Source organism: Anguilla rostrata, chromosome 3 (genome assembly GCF_018555375.3).
Source record: "Anguilla rostrata isolate EN2019 chromosome 3, ASM1855537v3, whole genome shotgun sequence".
Taxonomy (NCBI): domain Eukaryota; kingdom Metazoa; phylum Chordata; class Actinopteri; order Anguilliformes; family Anguillidae; genus Anguilla; species Anguilla rostrata.
The window spans coordinates 33,064,327-33,081,732 of record NC_057935.1 but is presented as its reverse complement, the minus strand read 5'-3'; the positions used below and the strand labels follow the sequence as shown (position 1 = coordinate 33,081,732).

Genomic DNA, 17,406 nt, shown 5'->3' with positions numbered 1-17,406 from the left:
GAGAGAAGTACCGGTCCAAGTACAGGGAACAACCGCATAGTTCAACCTGGACCCTGGTGGTTAAACTGATTAACACTAACAACGAGAACGGCAACAACGCAATCTATGGAAAACTAAAAATAGATAAAAATACAAGTAGTCGTTAAGACTGGCGCATCAACTAAGTCACCTATTAAACAGCTGCCTAGATACACCCCTAAGTTTAGTCATTTACAGGGGGGGAAGGGAGGGATGGGGAGAGGTGCAGCCTGAAGAGGTGGGTCTTCAGTCGTCGTTTGAAATGGGTCACAGTCTCAGCTGTTCTGACCTCCACAGGGAGGTCATTCCACCATCGTGGGGCCAGAACAGACAGGAGACGTGTTCTGGAGGTGCAGGTGCGAAGAGGGGGAGGTGCTAGGCGTCCTGAGGTAGCAGAACGGAGGGATCTGGTTGGCATGTAGGGTTTGAAAATCTTGTGAAGGTATGCTGGGGCTGATCCCTTGACTGCCTGGTATGCTAGAACCAATGTTTTGAATTTGATGCGAGCTATAACAGGCAGCCAGTGGAGGGTAGTGAGCAGGGGAGTTACGTGGGAGTGTCTGGGGAGGTTGAAGACCAGACGAGCCGCAGCATTCTGGATGAGCTGCAGGGGTCTGGTGGCAGATGCCGGTAGTCCAGCCAGAAGAGAGTTGCAGTAGTCCAGGCGGGATAGAACCATTGCTTGGACCAGGAGCTGGGTTGAATAGGTGGTGAGAAAGGGGCGGATTCTGCGGATGTTCCCACCTGGCTGGACCCCCTCCACGGCGGGCCTGAGGACGGTGACCGGAGAGCGAGCCGAGATGATGGGATGGAAGCCGCTGCCGGGGGGCACGGCTCGACATCCCCGGTTCCACCATCCGCCTGGGGAAGAGAGCGTAGCCCTCCAGCAAGGCCGTGAGAAGCAAGCTGCCAGGCGACCTCCCCAGCAGAACCGGCACACCACCGCAGCCCCCCTGGTTCCCGAGAGCGGTCCCCCAGCATTGGCACCCCCGCCGACACCACTGACCACGCCTGCTGCTAGAGGCGACCGAAGCACAGCACCGCCACTGGCCACCCTCTCGGTCCAGACTGTGCAAGCCGTACGGGACCTCTGGCAGCGTAGCAGCGAGGGCCTTGACACAGACCAGCAACGACAGCTTCATGATCTCCTAGACGAGTTTGTCAACATTTTCGCGGCCAGAGTTGAACAGTGCTGGTGAAACACGACATCGACACCGGCACCACGGCACCCATCCGGTTGTGCCCCCATCGGCGCTGGCCAAGCAACAGGCAGCAGAACAGAAGATCCAGGAGATGGCGGCGGCTAGCATCATTGAGCCCTCCAACAGCCCCTGGGCAGCTCCAGCCGTGCTCGTGGTCAAGAAGGACTCCAGCTGGCGGTTCTGTGTTGATTACCAACGCCTCAACAACGCCACTAAGAAGGACTTATACCCACTCCCCTGCATTGACGACGCGCTCGACCACATCGCTGGCTCCAGGGGTGGCCATGAACTCGGCCAAGGTGACTGCGGTGAGAGACTGGCCTGTCCCTCGTGACGTAACGGAGCTGCGGAGCTTCCTGGGCCTGGCCTCTTACTACCGGCGGTACGTGAGGAACTTCACCACCATCACAAGCCCGCTACACCGCCTCACGGACAAGGGTCAGTTGGCGCTCGACCCCGAGACTAAAGCCTACTATGCCCAGTGGGCCATGCTCGTCGAGCGGGAGGGCCTGCTGTATCGGTGGTGGATGGCACCAGGACGGGCAGCCGACCTGCTACAGCTGCTGGTGCCCCGAGGCACTCCGACCCCTGGTGTTGTGGCTGGTCCACCGGGTAGTGGGGGCCAGACACTTCGGGGTCACCAAGACGTCCCACCGGCTGCGGGGGCAGTTCTACTGGGCGGGGTGCAGCAGGGACGTTGAACTGCATGTGCATTGTTGTGACGCCTGCACCGCCCAGAAGGGGCTGACCCAGCGCTTGCACGCCCCCCTACAGCAGTACCTGGTGGGGGCCCCCATGGAGCACGTGGGGGTTGATATCTTGGGCCCCTTCCCCACCACTGAGTCGGGGAACTGGTACGTCCTCGTGGCCATGGACTACTTCACCAAGTGGCCCAAGGCGTACGCGGTCCCTGAACAGACCGCCACCACCACCGCCGAGAAGCTCGTTGAGGAGATGTTCTGCCGGTTTGGGGGTGCCAGAGGAGCTGCACTCGGACCAGGGGCGGAACTTCGAGGCAGAGGTCTTCGAAGAGGTCTGCCGGTACATGGGGATCAGGAAGACCCGGACCACCCCTGTCCACCCGCAGAGCGACGGTCTGGTGGAGAGGTTCAACAGGACCCTGGCTACCCAGCTCACCATCCTCACCAGTCGGCACTAGCGCGATTGGGACCAGCACCTCCCCCTCGTCCTGTGGGCCTACAGGACCGCCGTCCAAAAGTCATGAAATGATCTTATGCATGTGAAATGATAGAGAATGGGTTTCAGAAATATAAATGATTTTACCACAAAGATTATAGAGCTGTAAAAGCAATAGTTTTTCCTTTTCTTTTTCTTTTTTGGTGATAGAGTGTTACAGTTTGTAGTCCTAAAACCCGGAAGTAAGTTCGCATTTTTGAGCTATGGGTTCCCACTGCAGATTTCCAATGCTTTTCTCCCATAGGGATTTTGTTTTCTGCCGAAAGTAAGGTCTGTGGTGAACGTAAGCCTCAGAGAGTTTTATGTTTTGTTCTACGAGATAAATTCCACCCATTAATATTGTGGCGCGCTTGACAAATGGAGACAGAGACAGGAGTTGGAGTTTACGAATTGCTTGCACAGAGCTTCAGTTTATTTTAACCAGTCCTAAAAAGGACTATTGGTTTACTTCTCAGACGATTACAGCACTTTAGGCACAATGTATACATTGACTCACCCTGCTCGGAATCTCCCCTTATATCGACAGGCTATGTAAATAAGGTTTACTTGCCGGAGCAACTGCTGATTGGCTCCCTAGCTCTAACTTTTTAGCCAACCGCGGCCGCTCCTGCCTCTACCCAGCTCCAAGCTGCGACACACACACAAGATGAGGGGCAAGAAACACGAGGGAAACGCAACAACAACTACAAGAGACGCGATACACAACAAAACTGTACAAGCACACGTAACACGGATATCTACACTTTTAACACACAAAAGCACACTAACTACACCTAGCTACACACAGCTATGCACAAGCAAGTATTTACATGGTGCCAGCGACGGCCATCGTAGCTAGCTGCCTAGCTAGCTACCCCAGGGTCGCCACAATATCAACTGGATTTTGAAGCTGTTACCCAGATAGCAAGCAACTTCGGGCCAGATCTGTGCCAAGTCTGGCCCGGCAGATCTCACTGGCTGTGAAATTAACATAACCTAACTAGCTACGTAGCTTTTCTGTGAATTAAATCACAAGATATTAAACATTGAAATGTCACTCATACATGTAATAGTGCCTCCTACAATGATGCTAAACAACATTTTTCATAGCCCTTATTGCTCATCTTTATCAAGATTCGTGGCAATCTCTTAAGGAAATGCATTGAAGTCCATAAAAGTATATATATATTTTAAGTATACTTAAAGTAATAATCTTGAAGATTTTCATTAAAATAAATGTCTGTTAAGTCACTATCTATCGCCGAATTAGGTAACACAATGGTGATTGAGCCTATTATTATATTAATTTATATTGTTATTATTATTAAAAATTCATGATTAAAGAACTGGGTGTCTGTGGCGACATTCCCGGGAAAAATTCACAAGCGGCGCATAGTTAGTGACGCGTTTTCCATCACCCATCAGTGGTTGTTCCGCCAGATAGGGTAGGCGGAGCTAACGCAACAGGCTCGCTGTTCAACTCACTTGTGTGGGAGCGGCGTACTGTTTTTTTACGGTGTCTGCTAGCGTTACAATAACAGAGAAGGGGGGGGGGGGGGGGGGGGGTTTATGGAACCCTAAAAAGTTTTTGTGTAACATGAGAGGTCATATTATTTGTTGATGTAGATTTCGTATTACATTTCATGACAATGTAACGTTACTAAATTACATAGCTATTTGCATAGCTAACGCTAGCTACCGGACCATGTCAAGAAAGGCAACATTAGTTTAGACAACGTTGCGCACAGTATACATCTCTCATATCAGGTAACGTTGCGTTAGCTAGCTAGCTAATGTAATTAACACAATCTAATGTCAGCTAACAATTATAAAAACGTTAGCTAACGGTACCGACCTCACAAACCGTCTCTCGAATGCAATGCTACCTTGTGCAACGTTGCAGTGTAGCTAACTAAAGGCCAGTTCAGATCAATGATTCGCAACGAGACTGGATGCAACTTGCAAAATTCCAAGACGTCTGATTGTAAATGTTCTAAAACTGCACTTGGCGATTTGACAAGGTGGGTCTTTTGAGACCCCAGGGAACGGCTTCAGACGCTCTGCAACTAACCAGTTCACACCGCTGCAATTTTCTCTGCAACATTCTGAAACCGTTTCGTCTCGTTGCGAATCATTGATCTGAACTGGCCTTAACGTTACTGTTATTTACATTGCCATCAAGTTCATAATGATTGGAATAAAGCCGGGGTATAGGTGGAGCAGAGCCGGGTCTGATTTCTGTGTAAAGATGTCAAGCCGGAGAAAACTAAATAAAAGAATACGGCAGTATGGATTAGCTTTGTTGTTATTTTATTACGCTTCCTCATATGTTCCTTCAGCCTTGATGCCTTTTTCTGATGAAATCGCCTTTGTTTTTGTTTTATTCTTTTTGTTCTGATTGCTAATTTAACACCCAGGTCAGCTTTATCCTCGAACAGTTTAGCTAGCAAAACCAGAAACACTAAGGGTAACATTTTGCAAGGCGGTTGTTTCAAAAATATCACGCAACAATCATTCACGAAAAAGACTTTATTGTGCACGAGATAAATAATTGCACGAACCACTGCGAATCCCCCAAATTCTTCTCTGCAGCGTAAAGACGTTCATACCGGACAAAAGGTGGATAAAGAACGTTTGTGGAAATTGATCATCACTGATTCTACCCCAGGTCTGCTACAGCATTTTAACCCGGCTCAGCAGTGTAAAGACAGCTTAAGTTAGCCTAATGTTAGACAATGAATGAGTATGTACATAACGTTACTTTTATAACAACCATTTTTTATTCAGTAAATAGTAAGTGATAATAGTTGCCGTGGCCCAGGTGCCAACTGTCACACAGGCGACACTGGTTGGATCCGGTTGGATCTATGGGAAGTGAGGTCCAAAAACACACCTGCAATTACCGCTTCTCGCCATTGGTACCGCCTAAGAGAATGAAACGGAAATCTTCGAGATTGTAACTTTAAGTACTGCAAGTTTATTTTAGGTATATTTTAACTACTTTATTTACTTTTAAATAGGCCACTCAAAGTATTTCCTGGCACTATACTTCAGTTATACAATTTATAAACTACTTCAAAATTTTGTGTACAAGAAAAAAAAAGGATTTGCTTATTTTTTTTAAAAAACCTACACGTCCCTAGAAATTCTATTCAGTCTAATAAAAGCATATTGCCATTTATTTTGTAACATCTTAAGTTATCCAAGTTTTGAAATAGGCTACGTCCAAATCTGCCCCAACACACAAACTCCCCTTACTCATAAGGAGGCTGCTGGCCATGACACACATTAACATAGGGAAGTCCCTTAGATATGAGGGAAGCCCTAAGGGGCCAGCTTTTGGCTCTGAACCTCAGCAGCAGATATAAAGTTGGCCCCCGCTGGTATCTATAATTTGTGCTGTAAAAATTATAGCAATATAAACATATTTCCACTCATAAATTGATGTTTAATCTATGCATTATATAGAGTGAGCACCATCATTCATTGGACAGTGACACATTTTTTTAAATTTTGGTTCTGTACTCTAGCACTTTGAGTTTGAAAGGATACAATGACAATGAGGTTGAATTGCAGACTCTTTAATTTGAGGGTATTTTCATCCATATTGGATGAACCATTAAGAAATGACAGCACCTTTTGTACATGGTCCCCCCATTTTAAGGTACTACAAGTATTCGTTGAATTGGCTTCACAGATGTGTTTCGTTAGGCAGGTGTATTCATTTGTGTCGTTAGTGAATGCAGAAGAGAGCTGTTGATGTCTAGTCTTGATTCTAGACTTTGAAATTGCCTTTGGAGATTGTTGTTGGGGTGTGACAACATGAGGAAGACAGCAGTGTCGATGCAAATTAAGCTGGCTGTCATAAGGCTCAGAAATGAAAATCAATCAATCAGGAACATTGCAAAAACCCTGGGCATGCCCCAGTTTGGTTCATCATTATAAAAAAAAAAACAACTGGTGAACTCAATTATGTCAAAAGACCCGGTAGACCGAGGAAGACCACTGTAGTGGATGACCGGAGAATACTCTCTGTGCTGAAGAACCCTGACAACAGCCCAACAGATCAAAAACACTCTCCTGGATGCAGGTGTAGATGTGTCAAAGTCTACCATATGTAGAAGACTACACCAGCAGGACTACAGAGGGTACACTACAAGATGCAAACCACTGATAATCCTGAAGAACAGAAAGGCGAGATTACAGTTTGCTAAAAAGCACCTAAAAGAACCCCAAGAGTTCTGGAACACAGTCTTGTGGACAGATGAGACAAAGATTAACATGTACCAGAGTGATGGAAAGAGGTAAGTGTGAAGAAAAAAAGGAAATGCCCATGATCCAAAGCATAGCACCAGATTCGTGAAACGTGGTGGAGGGGGTGTTATGGCTTGGGCCTGTATGGCTACCAGTGGAACGGGCTCACTTGTCTTCATCGATGATGTGACTGCAGACAGAAATAGAATAATGAATTCTGAAGTCTACAGGATATGCGACCAAATATTAAAAATGATTACTTTATTCTACATTATGTAAAAATGTCCAATATTTTTTGATGCCAGAAAATGGGGGGGGGGGGGGGACTATGTACAAAAGGTTCTATAATTTCTAAACGGTTCATCCGATATGTATGAAAATACCCTCAAATTAAAGCTGACAGTCTGCACTTCAACCTCATTGTCCTTGTATCCTTTCAAACTCAAAGTGCTAGAGTACAGAACCAAAATGTAAAAAAATGTGTCACTGTCCAATTAATTATGGTGCTCACTGTACATGTATACGTGAGTGTCATAATGTTTGGGACAAAGCCATTTTTTTTTTTTTTAGCTCCATACTGCATAATTTTAGATTTACAATCAAAAAAAGCGCATATTAAAGCGCAGATTCTCAGCTTTTACAGATTCTCTATATTTTTATACATTTCGGTTTTACCTTGTTGAAATTACAGCACTTTTTACACATTGTCCCTCCATTTCAGGGAACCATAATGTTTGGGAAAAATAGCTTCACATGTGTTTTTCATTAGTCAGGTGTGTTCAATTGATTTCTTGGTGCAGGTATAAGAGTGCTTTAAGTATCTAGTCTTGATTGTATGCCATGTCCATGGAGCAAGGGACAGAGGTGGAACGATCCTGTGGACTCGGGGCAAGGAAACAGGCTGGAGCAGTGTTTGAACTGAGATAAGGGTGGGAGCCCCATGGAAAGAGAAACAGAAAAAGAAACAGAGAAGATAATGTTAGGCACTATAAAAATAGTCAACACACAGAGTAAATGTTTGTGTATGTAATGCCACCATTATGCTAAACTAAGCTAACCAGCTCCGTAAAGGCCAGCTTGGCACTTGACGCTAAACTGCCTAATGTGTCAGCTCCATAAAAAGCATGCTTGACATTTGAGGCTAAGCTACCTAGCGTGTTAGCTCGGTAAAAGCAACAAGTTTGATTCTTGACGCTAAGCTACATACATGTGTCAGCTCCATAGCAACCAGCTTGATACTAGACACTAAGCTCCCTGCCCAGATCAGACATCTGCATTTAATTTAATAAACTCTGTGATTATACTTGACCATTTAACAGGATATAGATCTATATCAATGGCTAACTATAGGATTGACAAAAGAGATAAGTTATATGCCTACACTTAAAGACAAAGTGTCTGAAGTCTGCACATACATAAGGACATTGTTCCATTAGACAGGAGCTCTATAAGAGAAAGCTGTACCACCCATTATATTTTTAGATATATGGAATTTTCACATAACTGTGAACAGGAATCTTGGAGGGGAGTAAGGAATAAGTAACTCATAAGTAACTGTTTAAAGCTTTATACTGTACGTTAACAGCAATATCTTATAGTCAATTCTAGATTTAACTGGCAGCCAGTGAAGAGATTTAAACACTTGACTGATATGCCCCGATTTCTTAGTTCTAGTAAGGACTCTAGCAGCTGCATTCTGTACAAGTTGGAGACATTTCATGGCCAAGAGACAACAGTTTCCTTCATTTATATATGTTCTTTAGGTGGAAGAAAACCACTCGTATTGTATTATTATTGTGTGCCTGAAAGGAGAGATCTGAATCAAAAGTTACGGCAAGGTTTTTAACAACTGCTTTTGAGGAGATAGAGAAGCCATTTATATTTAAGGAAAACTGGAGGAACTTAAGGCTCGTACATACTTTCCGCGTTCGCGTCCGCGTACAGCTGCGAACTCGTACAGGTCGCGCGGACGCGTACATGGTTCCATTCATACTACAATTGAGGGTCCGCGTCGTTCTGGTGTTCCATGCATGCGCATTTCCCGAGCCACACTCCATTCCAGTTCCATTACCACAGAGTGAATGCGTAAGTGAATGCGATGATAAGAAAGATTTTCGGTTACGCTGACCTATAAAACGCTATTCCAAAAGCAAAATTAGACATGCTATACATCGTTAGAAAGCTTATACTCTCACCTACTGAATAAATGAATTGTCAATCAAGACAGACTGTACTAATAAGGGTGACGACGTCGTAAACAACAGGTGTGGTATTACGCACATCTATTTTGGAAGGTACCCAGCCATCACAAATGCATGTGTATTTCACAACCGGATTGTCCAAGACAATATGACCACTCAGTCTCAAAAGGGACATCTCTACGCGGGTAGGTTGTATATTTATTCAATATTTAGTCCCAGATATTGACTGTAGAATGACATGCTGTTATTTTTAAAAAACTTTTTCTCGTTTATTTCGTTATTCAGTGAGCAGCGTTTTCACTGCCGTATTGGCATATATTAGGGCTATTGACGGGTTTATCTTGTCGCTAAGAAGGAGTACGATTTTTGAGTGGTGAAAGAATATTTTTATGAATAGCCTACCCATATAGACAATATACATGTGGGTAAAGGTGGATCTCCTCGCACAACCTCTCTTAAATACAAACATTCATTTTGTTATCTGGAGCATGCGCAGTCGGCGCGCTTGCTATGCGTACAGCCCGCAGTTACAAATTTTGGGCTGCACGCGGACGTCCACATAGGGGTCCGCGCGGACCCTTGCGGACATGGGCGGATGACGACATTTACGTCATGCGGACCCTCGCGGACACGCGGACGCGGAAAATATGAATTGGCCTTTACTTCTTAAGAGATTTGGGAGCTACGTCCAGCATCTCAGTTTTATCAGAATACAGCATGAGGACATTTTGTTTCATCCAAACCTTTACGTCTTTAAGGGAGGCCTCTGGCTTAGCTAGTGGATCAACTTCACCTGGCTTAAAATATGCATGTCATCTGCATAGCAGTGATAATTAACACCATGTCTGCTCATGATGTCCCCAAACTGGAGTTGTACAAGGAAAAAAGGGCCCGGCACAGATCCTTAAGCTACTACAAAGTTTACCCTGGAATACTCAGAGGACTTATCATTCACCCTAACAGCCTGAGTTCTGTCAACAAGATCTGCCCGGTGACACCAACTGATTTTTCTAGCCTATGGAGGAGGATATGGTGGTTTATGGTATTAAAGGCAGCACTCAGGTCAAAAAAGAGTTCTAGAAAAAGGTGTGGATTGATGAGACCAAGTTTCCCTCTTCATGGTGGCCGAAAAGGAACTGCCCAAGATCCAAAGCATCCGCCTCATTTGTGAAACATGGTGATGGGGGTGTTATGATATGGACTTGTGTGGCTGCCACAAGGTACTGGCTCATGTCTTTATTGATTATGTAACTGTGGATAGCAGCAGCAGAATGAACTGGAATGTAAAGTTTATGAATAAACTTTAGTGTGGTTGCTTCAGTGGTTGTTTAGCTGTTACCCGATGAAGAAGTTAGATGCTGTAGTATCTTAAAAACTTACTAGACTAACCTTATGACCATTATTGTAAGGGTGAATTTAATTGGCAAGCTATAGCATGGATAACTAAGATAAATCAGGTATAGGTTTATTGTTATTATTATCCATCCATCTATTATCTATACCCGCTTATCCTGGGCAGGGTGGCAGGGGGTGCTGGAGCCTATCCCAGTGTGTGACGAACTGGAGAGTTTAGGACCCAAATGCAGACGGAAACTGAAGTAATAATTAAACTGAGATTTATTTGAGGGATAAGCACACTCGTAGTCAGTTTAACAGGCAACAGTTTGTGATCCAGGAAATCAATCAGCGGTGCACAGTACAAAAGGGAATAATATGTCTCGTAATCAAAGTCCAGGCAAAGTTTGTAAACCATTAAATCAAGCAGCGGAGCAACAGTACAAAAGGGGCAGAAGCAGGTCCGTAGTCCAGTAACAGGCGAGGGTCGGTGTTCAGGGCAGTCCGAGGCAAAGGTTCGTACATGGCAGGCGAAGAATCAGGGTCAAAATGAGACAGTCTGGTCAGGAAATGGGCAGGCAGAAACCGGTGGTCAGGAAACAGGCAAGGATCAAACGAACAGGCAATCAGAATAGCAGGAACAAACGCTTGACTGGCACAGTAAACTGGGGCAACAATCTCGCACTGAGTGACTGGTGAACAGGGAATTTGAACGGTGGAAACCGGTGCACACAATTACAGAAACAAGTGAAAGGCGTGCAAATGCCTGCTGAGTGAGACACTGGCAACAGCTGAGAAATGTCAGTGACAAACCACGCCTCCAAAGATCATACAAAAAATAAAATATCTACGAGGTAAAGGCGTGGCAGGCGACGTAACACAGCGTGCATTGGACGAGAGGCAGGAATACACCCTGGGCAGACCGCCAATCTTTTGCTGGGCACACACACCATTCACTCACCATTCGATCACTCACTCTTACCTATGGGCAATTTAAAGTCTCCAATTCACCTACCTGCATGTCTTTTGACTGTGGGAGGAAACCAGAGAACCTGGAGGAAATGCACAGGGCACAGGGAGAGCATGAAAACTCCACACAGAAAGACCCAGTTTGGATTCAAACCAAGGACCTTCATGCTGTGAGGCAGCAGTGCTACCCACTGTCACTACCCATTATTGTATTATTGATGTGCTGTTGTTATTACATAATTATTGATGTATTCTTCATCATACTCTTCTGTAATAATAATAATCATCATCATAGTCATAAGTACTCACTTTGTGGTATATAGGTTAGCTATAAAGTGTAGCCTAGCCAGCACATTCCCAAACGTAAGACCAATATAGATTTGGAAGGCGTATTTGTTTAATGGCAACTACAAGTCTAGATAGCCTAGTTGTGTTTCACCATGGAACTGCAATATGGTAATATGCTGAAAATAACAAGTATTAAAATACTGTAGCAAAATTGTTAGTTAGAAGACCTCAAATTAACTTAAAGTTAAGAGAGAGCTAGAGTTGAGAGCCAGCTGCCTACAAACATGCACTGTGGCCTACATGATGAAATACAGCAGCTAAATTTGTTAAATTTGCTGATAAAAAGCTTTTTTTATCCAGCGAATGTCTTAGTTGCAACATGTTACATATAGCAAAGCATTTTTGTGGTTAGAGGTTTGGTTTTCATCAAGTTTTGAAATATTAATGTAGCATAGTTATGTCAGCTGGATTACAATGAAGAAGCCTACTGACTTCACGATACCAGTCGTTTTCTTGCAACGGCATGCCAATTTGCGATTGAAATTCTGGTTTTATAATTGTAATTGTAATGCCTGTACTGATATTATTGTTATATTACCATTCCTTTCAATTTTCTCTATTGGGAATATTTTCCCAAAAATCTTGAAATATTTGGAAAACAATTTGGAATTACAAAAGAAGTATGAACAAGCACACAGCTCTGAACCAAGCTGAATTTTATTAATTAGAATGGCATGTCTACCTTAAAAGCTGTAGGAGGAGTAGCGCGCAGAAATTTAGGCGAAAAGAAATTAAGAAGTATAAGAAGTATGCAAGAAAGAAGAAGTGCGAAGCAACCACGCTAATTCTAAAGTGTACAAAAGCATCTTATCCACTCCAGTTCAAGCAAATGCCTCCAAACGCATTGGACAGCGCTTCATCCTACAGCAAGACAATGATCCCAAGCATACTGCTAAAGCAACAAAGGAGTTTTCCAAAGCCAAAAGCAGGAAAATTATTGAATGGCGAAGTCATGTCACCTGAACTGAGTCCAGTTGAAGATTGGAGACTAATATGTCCTAAATGGGGGGCTATGTATAGAAAGTGTTTTAATTTCTGCATGGCCAACCCAAAGTTTATTAAAAACATCCTTAAAAGCTGAGAATGTGCACTTTAACCCCATGTGTTTTTTAAAAAATCTAAAACTGGAGTGCGGCGCCAAATCAAGAAACAAATGTCTTGGTTCCAAACATAACGGAGCTCACTATATGTATTGACTCCATTTATTAATTTTACATTTGCAAAAAATAAATGCATTAAAATAGAAGACATATTTCTTTTTTTTTAAACGCATGTTTTGATTACAATTATGTTGTCCTCTCCTCCTCCTCCTCCTCCTCCTCCTCCTTCTTCTTCTTCTTCTTCTTAGCAGTAGCAGTAGCATGACATTCATTTGTATATTATTGCTCCTGGCCCATATTGTATGGTGGTCAGTTTTCTCCTGCTTTTCTTTGGACTTGTCCTCTGATCTGTCCATCTCTGCCTCTGTCTTTGCCTATGGTGTGGCCTCATCTGATAAGTCTAAATCAGTTTCACCCACAAATATCCTCTCTAAAATCCTCTGTGCCTTTGTCAGTGAGTTCCATCCTATTGTGTGCAGAAGGTGAAAAATATACAGTAGTTAGTGAATCCCGCTGTCTAGGAGGTTCTTGCAGTTGAGGCATTACGCTTATTTATTTATCAATCAATCAATCAATCAATCAATTTTTATTTGTATAGCGCTTTTAACAAAGGAGTTTTGTCACAAAGCAGCTTTACAGAGAACCGGCCCCCAAAGAGTAAGCCTAGGGAAACAGTGGCAAGGAAAAACTCCCTGACTGATAGCTGGAAGAAACCTTGAGCAGAACCGGACTCAGAGGGGGAACACATCTGCCGCGGGCAGGCACCGGATTGTTATGGAAAATCAACAGTGGAAGGAGACGGGGGTGCCCAGCTGGTCTAGCTGGTCTAGGGCTGGAGCTCCGGGCCGGGGGGGGGGGGGGGTACACAGCAAACTTGGGCTAGAGCTCCGGGCAGGTGCCCAGAGCCGAGGAAAACGAAAAAAAAAAAAAAAACATTGTTAGAGGGTTCAAATGGTAGAATAGCAAGCAGAGCAGAAGAGACAGGTGCCTGCGTCTGATAAGGAAAACCCTGGCAGATGAAGGCTATGGCAGCATAGCTAAGGGAAACAGAGGCAGGGGCCAATGCAGCCATGAGGGCAGGCTTTATTAGGCACTGAAAGCATCAACTAGCACAAGATTGCAGTAACTGGCTGCGAATACTGGCTGGGCGCCCTTCTTATGCATAGCCTGTGGCTCATATGCAAATACACCGTTACTGGTTAGTCGCACATAACATGCAAGTTTATCAGTTGTGCACAAGCGGTTGTCCACAAGCAGTTAACTAGCCAGTCGTCGTTACACTACGCCCCCCTTTAAAAAATGGTGGCCTTGTTGCAGGTTCGTTCTACCACAGTGCCCACATTCAGTCCCGCAGCTAGATAGACCCTCCGAGAGTGCAGTGATTGCTGGCTACCTCAGGGTAGCGACAGCTGCTGACTGCTTCTGGGCAGTGGTGGTTGCTGACTGCTGCTGGGCAGTGGTGGTTGCTGACTGCTGCTGGGCAGTGGTGGTTGCTGACTGCTGCTGGGCAGTGGTGGTTTCTGACTGCTGCTGGGCAGTGGTGATTGCTGACTGCTTCTGGGCAGTGATGGTTTCTGAATGTTGCTGGGCAGTGATGGTTGCTGACTGCTTCTGGGCAGTGGTGATTGCTGACTGCTGCTGGGCAGTGATGGTTCCTGACTGCTGCTGGGCAGTGGTGATTGCTGACTGCTTCTGGGCAGTGGTGGTTGCTGACTGCTGCTGGGCAGTGGTGATTGCTGACTGCTGCTGGGCAGTGATGATTGCTGTTCACCAGTGTTTTGCTGTGGTGCCTGTTGATCGTGGAGCTCGGTCTAATCTCGAGGTGGACCTGGTACACCACATCAACTAACCATTGGAGGACAGTGCAGGGGCCCTCCCAGTCACTGTCCAACTTTAGCGACCAGTCCGTCAATTGATGAGGGTTATATACATAGTCTGGAGCAATGCCGGGGTATAGCAGAAAAGGAAAACTACGACTGCACTGTTCCAGACAGTGGCTTTAAGGTGCTTTCTCACCAGCTGGTGGACACTGTCCAAACGGTCTTGTAACTAGTGTACATACTCAGGACCAGGCCTGCTGAGTAGACCGTCGTCAGGAGGCCAACCAAACAGAGGTCCACTGGTGTCTGCTGCTCCCAACCAAGCAACAGTGCCACCACTGTGTGGCTAATGGACTCCTGCACAGACGACCCGTAGGACAGGAGGGCCAGGGACAGGTGCAGGTCCCAGTCGGTGAGAGGTCAGCAGTGCTAACTAGGTGGCCAGCGTGTGATTAAACCACTCTACTAGCCTGTCGCTCTGAGGGTGCAGTGGAGGGTGCATATGATTGTGTCATCGTTTCTGCTGTACCCGCGTTTCAGATAAGCGTATCTTTACTTGTTTTGTTTCTGCTGTTGCTAGTTAGAGAACATAGTTGTGTGTAATTTAGATAATCTTTTTGCTAGTCAGCAAACTATTCTCCACCTTCTATTCCCTCCTCATTCCCCCTCCACCCCCACCTCCCTCTTCCCTCTCCGCAGATGACTTTCTGGCCACCTTTGAAGGAAAGGTGGCTACAATCCGGAACTCCTTTGCCCATCCAGTGTTCCCCCCAACCCCCCGGGACAAACCCACAGCCACACTGACCTCCTTTGAGATGCTGGAGGACTCCGATGTACTACAACTCATCACCTCTCATCGTGCAACCACCTGTCCACTTGACCCTACATCTACAGTTCTCCAATCCATTTCCAGCGAGATCCTTCCCTATCTGTCCTCCATTGTTAACTCCTCTCTTGCCTCTGGTCATGTTCCCTCTGATTTTAAGATGGATCGTGTTACTCCACTTCTCAAAAAACCCACCTCAGACCCCTCCGATGTAATGAATTATTGACCCGTATCGCTTCTACCCTTTCTGTCCAAAACCCTTGAACGAGCAGTTCTTAAACAACTAACCTCTTTTCTCCATCAGAACAACCTGCTAGACCCTCACCAGTCTGGCTTCCGATCCGGGCACTCAACAGAGACTGCGCTCCTGGCTGTGATGGAGGCACTTGCCACTGCAAGAGCCTCACGCCTCTCCTCTGTCCTGATCCTTCTTGACCTGTCTGCAGCTTTCGACACGGTCAACCATAAAATACTCCTCTCCACCTTGGCTGAGATGGCCATTGCTGGGACTGCCCTGTCTTGGTTCGCTTCCTATCTTGCAGGTCCTACCAGGTCACCTGGATGGGGTCTACCTCTGCTTCTTATCCCCTTGTTACGGGAGTGCCGCAGAGATCTGTACTGGGTCCTCTGCTGTTCTCCTTATACACCAAATCTCTTGGTTCAGTTATTAATTCACATGGCTTCTCCTATTATTGTTATGCAGATGACACGCAACTCTTCTTTTCTTTCCCCTCCTCGGCCACACAGGTCGATGATAAGATATCTTCCTGTCTGGCTGACATCTCCACCTGGATGGCCACCCACCACCTGAAGCTCAACCTCAACAAAACTGAGCTGCTCTTCTTCTCATGCAAGACCTCCTTACTGTGTGAGCTCTCAATCACGGTTGATGGCACCACAGTGACTGCCTCTCACTCTACCAAGAGCTTGGAGGGTGGTCCTGGATGACCAACTGGACCTCAAGGAGCACATCAAGGCAACATCACGGTCCTGCAGATTCCTTCTGTACAACATCAGAAGGATTCGACCATACCTGACAACGCACTCCACCCAGCTGCTCGTCCAGGCTACGGTGACCTCTCGCCTTGATTACTGCAACTCTCCTTGCAACCCTGCCAGCTTGTGCTATACAGCCACTACAGATGATTCAGAATGCCGCTGCCCGACTCATCTACAACCTTCCCAAATTCTCCCACATCACTCCTCTGCTGCGATCATTCCACTGGCTACCGGTCACTGCCAGGATTCAGTTCAAAGCCCTGACCCTTGCCTACACTGCAGCCAACAGGACAGCCCCCATCTACTTGCAGGACATGATTCGAACCTATGTGCCTGCTCGACCACTCCGCTCTGCGGCAGCAGGGCGCCTTGTAACCCCTCCCACCCGACCAAAGGGATCACAGAGCTTCTCTACCCTAGCTCCCCAGTGGTGGAATGAACTCCCCGTCCCTCTCTGAACCTCCCCCTCACTACCCATCTTCCGCCGTGGCCTGAAGACTCATCTCTTCAGACTGTACCAAGACTAACTACCACCACGCTGTATACTTCACTCTAAATCCAACCCCCCCCCCCCCTTTTATGACACTTGTTACATGTTGCCCCATCCCAGCACTTTTTGGTAATTTGTATTTGTCCTAATACTGTAGCTCATTCTTCTGCCTAGTTGGCTTTGCAGAGGTTAGGTCAGAATAGTATTGACTGTGTGAACTAAACTGTGTTCTTGGCTAGAAATAGCTGTACAAAATAAGTATTGTATCTTATTGAACCTGTGTTTAGTAGTTGTCTATGACCATGAAATGCACTTTTTGTACGTCGCTTTGGATAAAAGCGTCTGCCAAATAAATGTAATGTAATGTAAAATGTAATGCGTGTCTTCTTGATGCCAAGCAGGTGGCAGACCTGAAATCGGTCAGGGTGCAATTCTTGAGGCAGAACATGGCGGCCACCAGGCACTCCACCATTACTGACACTTCTTGGGAAGGAACCACATATGCTTCCAGCCACATTGTGAAGTGAATCCATGGTCACCAGCACATCGTGGTTCCCCCTGTTGGTGACCGGAAACGGCTCCAAGACAACGAACGTCACCCTCTCCTTCGGTGCCCCACTGTTCTGCTGCTGAAGTGATGCCCTCACCCTGTCTTCTGGCCCCTTCTT

The 17,406-nt window shown here is 45.9% G+C and overlaps 1 long non-coding RNA gene across 1 annotated transcript; it reads right to left on the bottom strand.

The window, feature by feature from the left end:
- Nucleotides 1-10,450: 10,450 nt before the first annotated feature.
- Nucleotides 10,451-16,651, bottom strand: LOC135250666 (uncharacterized). The gene is made up of 2 exons (XR_010328978.1): nt 15,223-16,651; nt 10,451-11,099 (listed from the first exon to the last, which is right to left on the bottom strand). It is a non-coding gene; the product is annotated as an uncharacterized LOC135250666 (long non-coding RNA).
- Nucleotides 16,652-17,406: the final 755 nt, after the last annotated feature.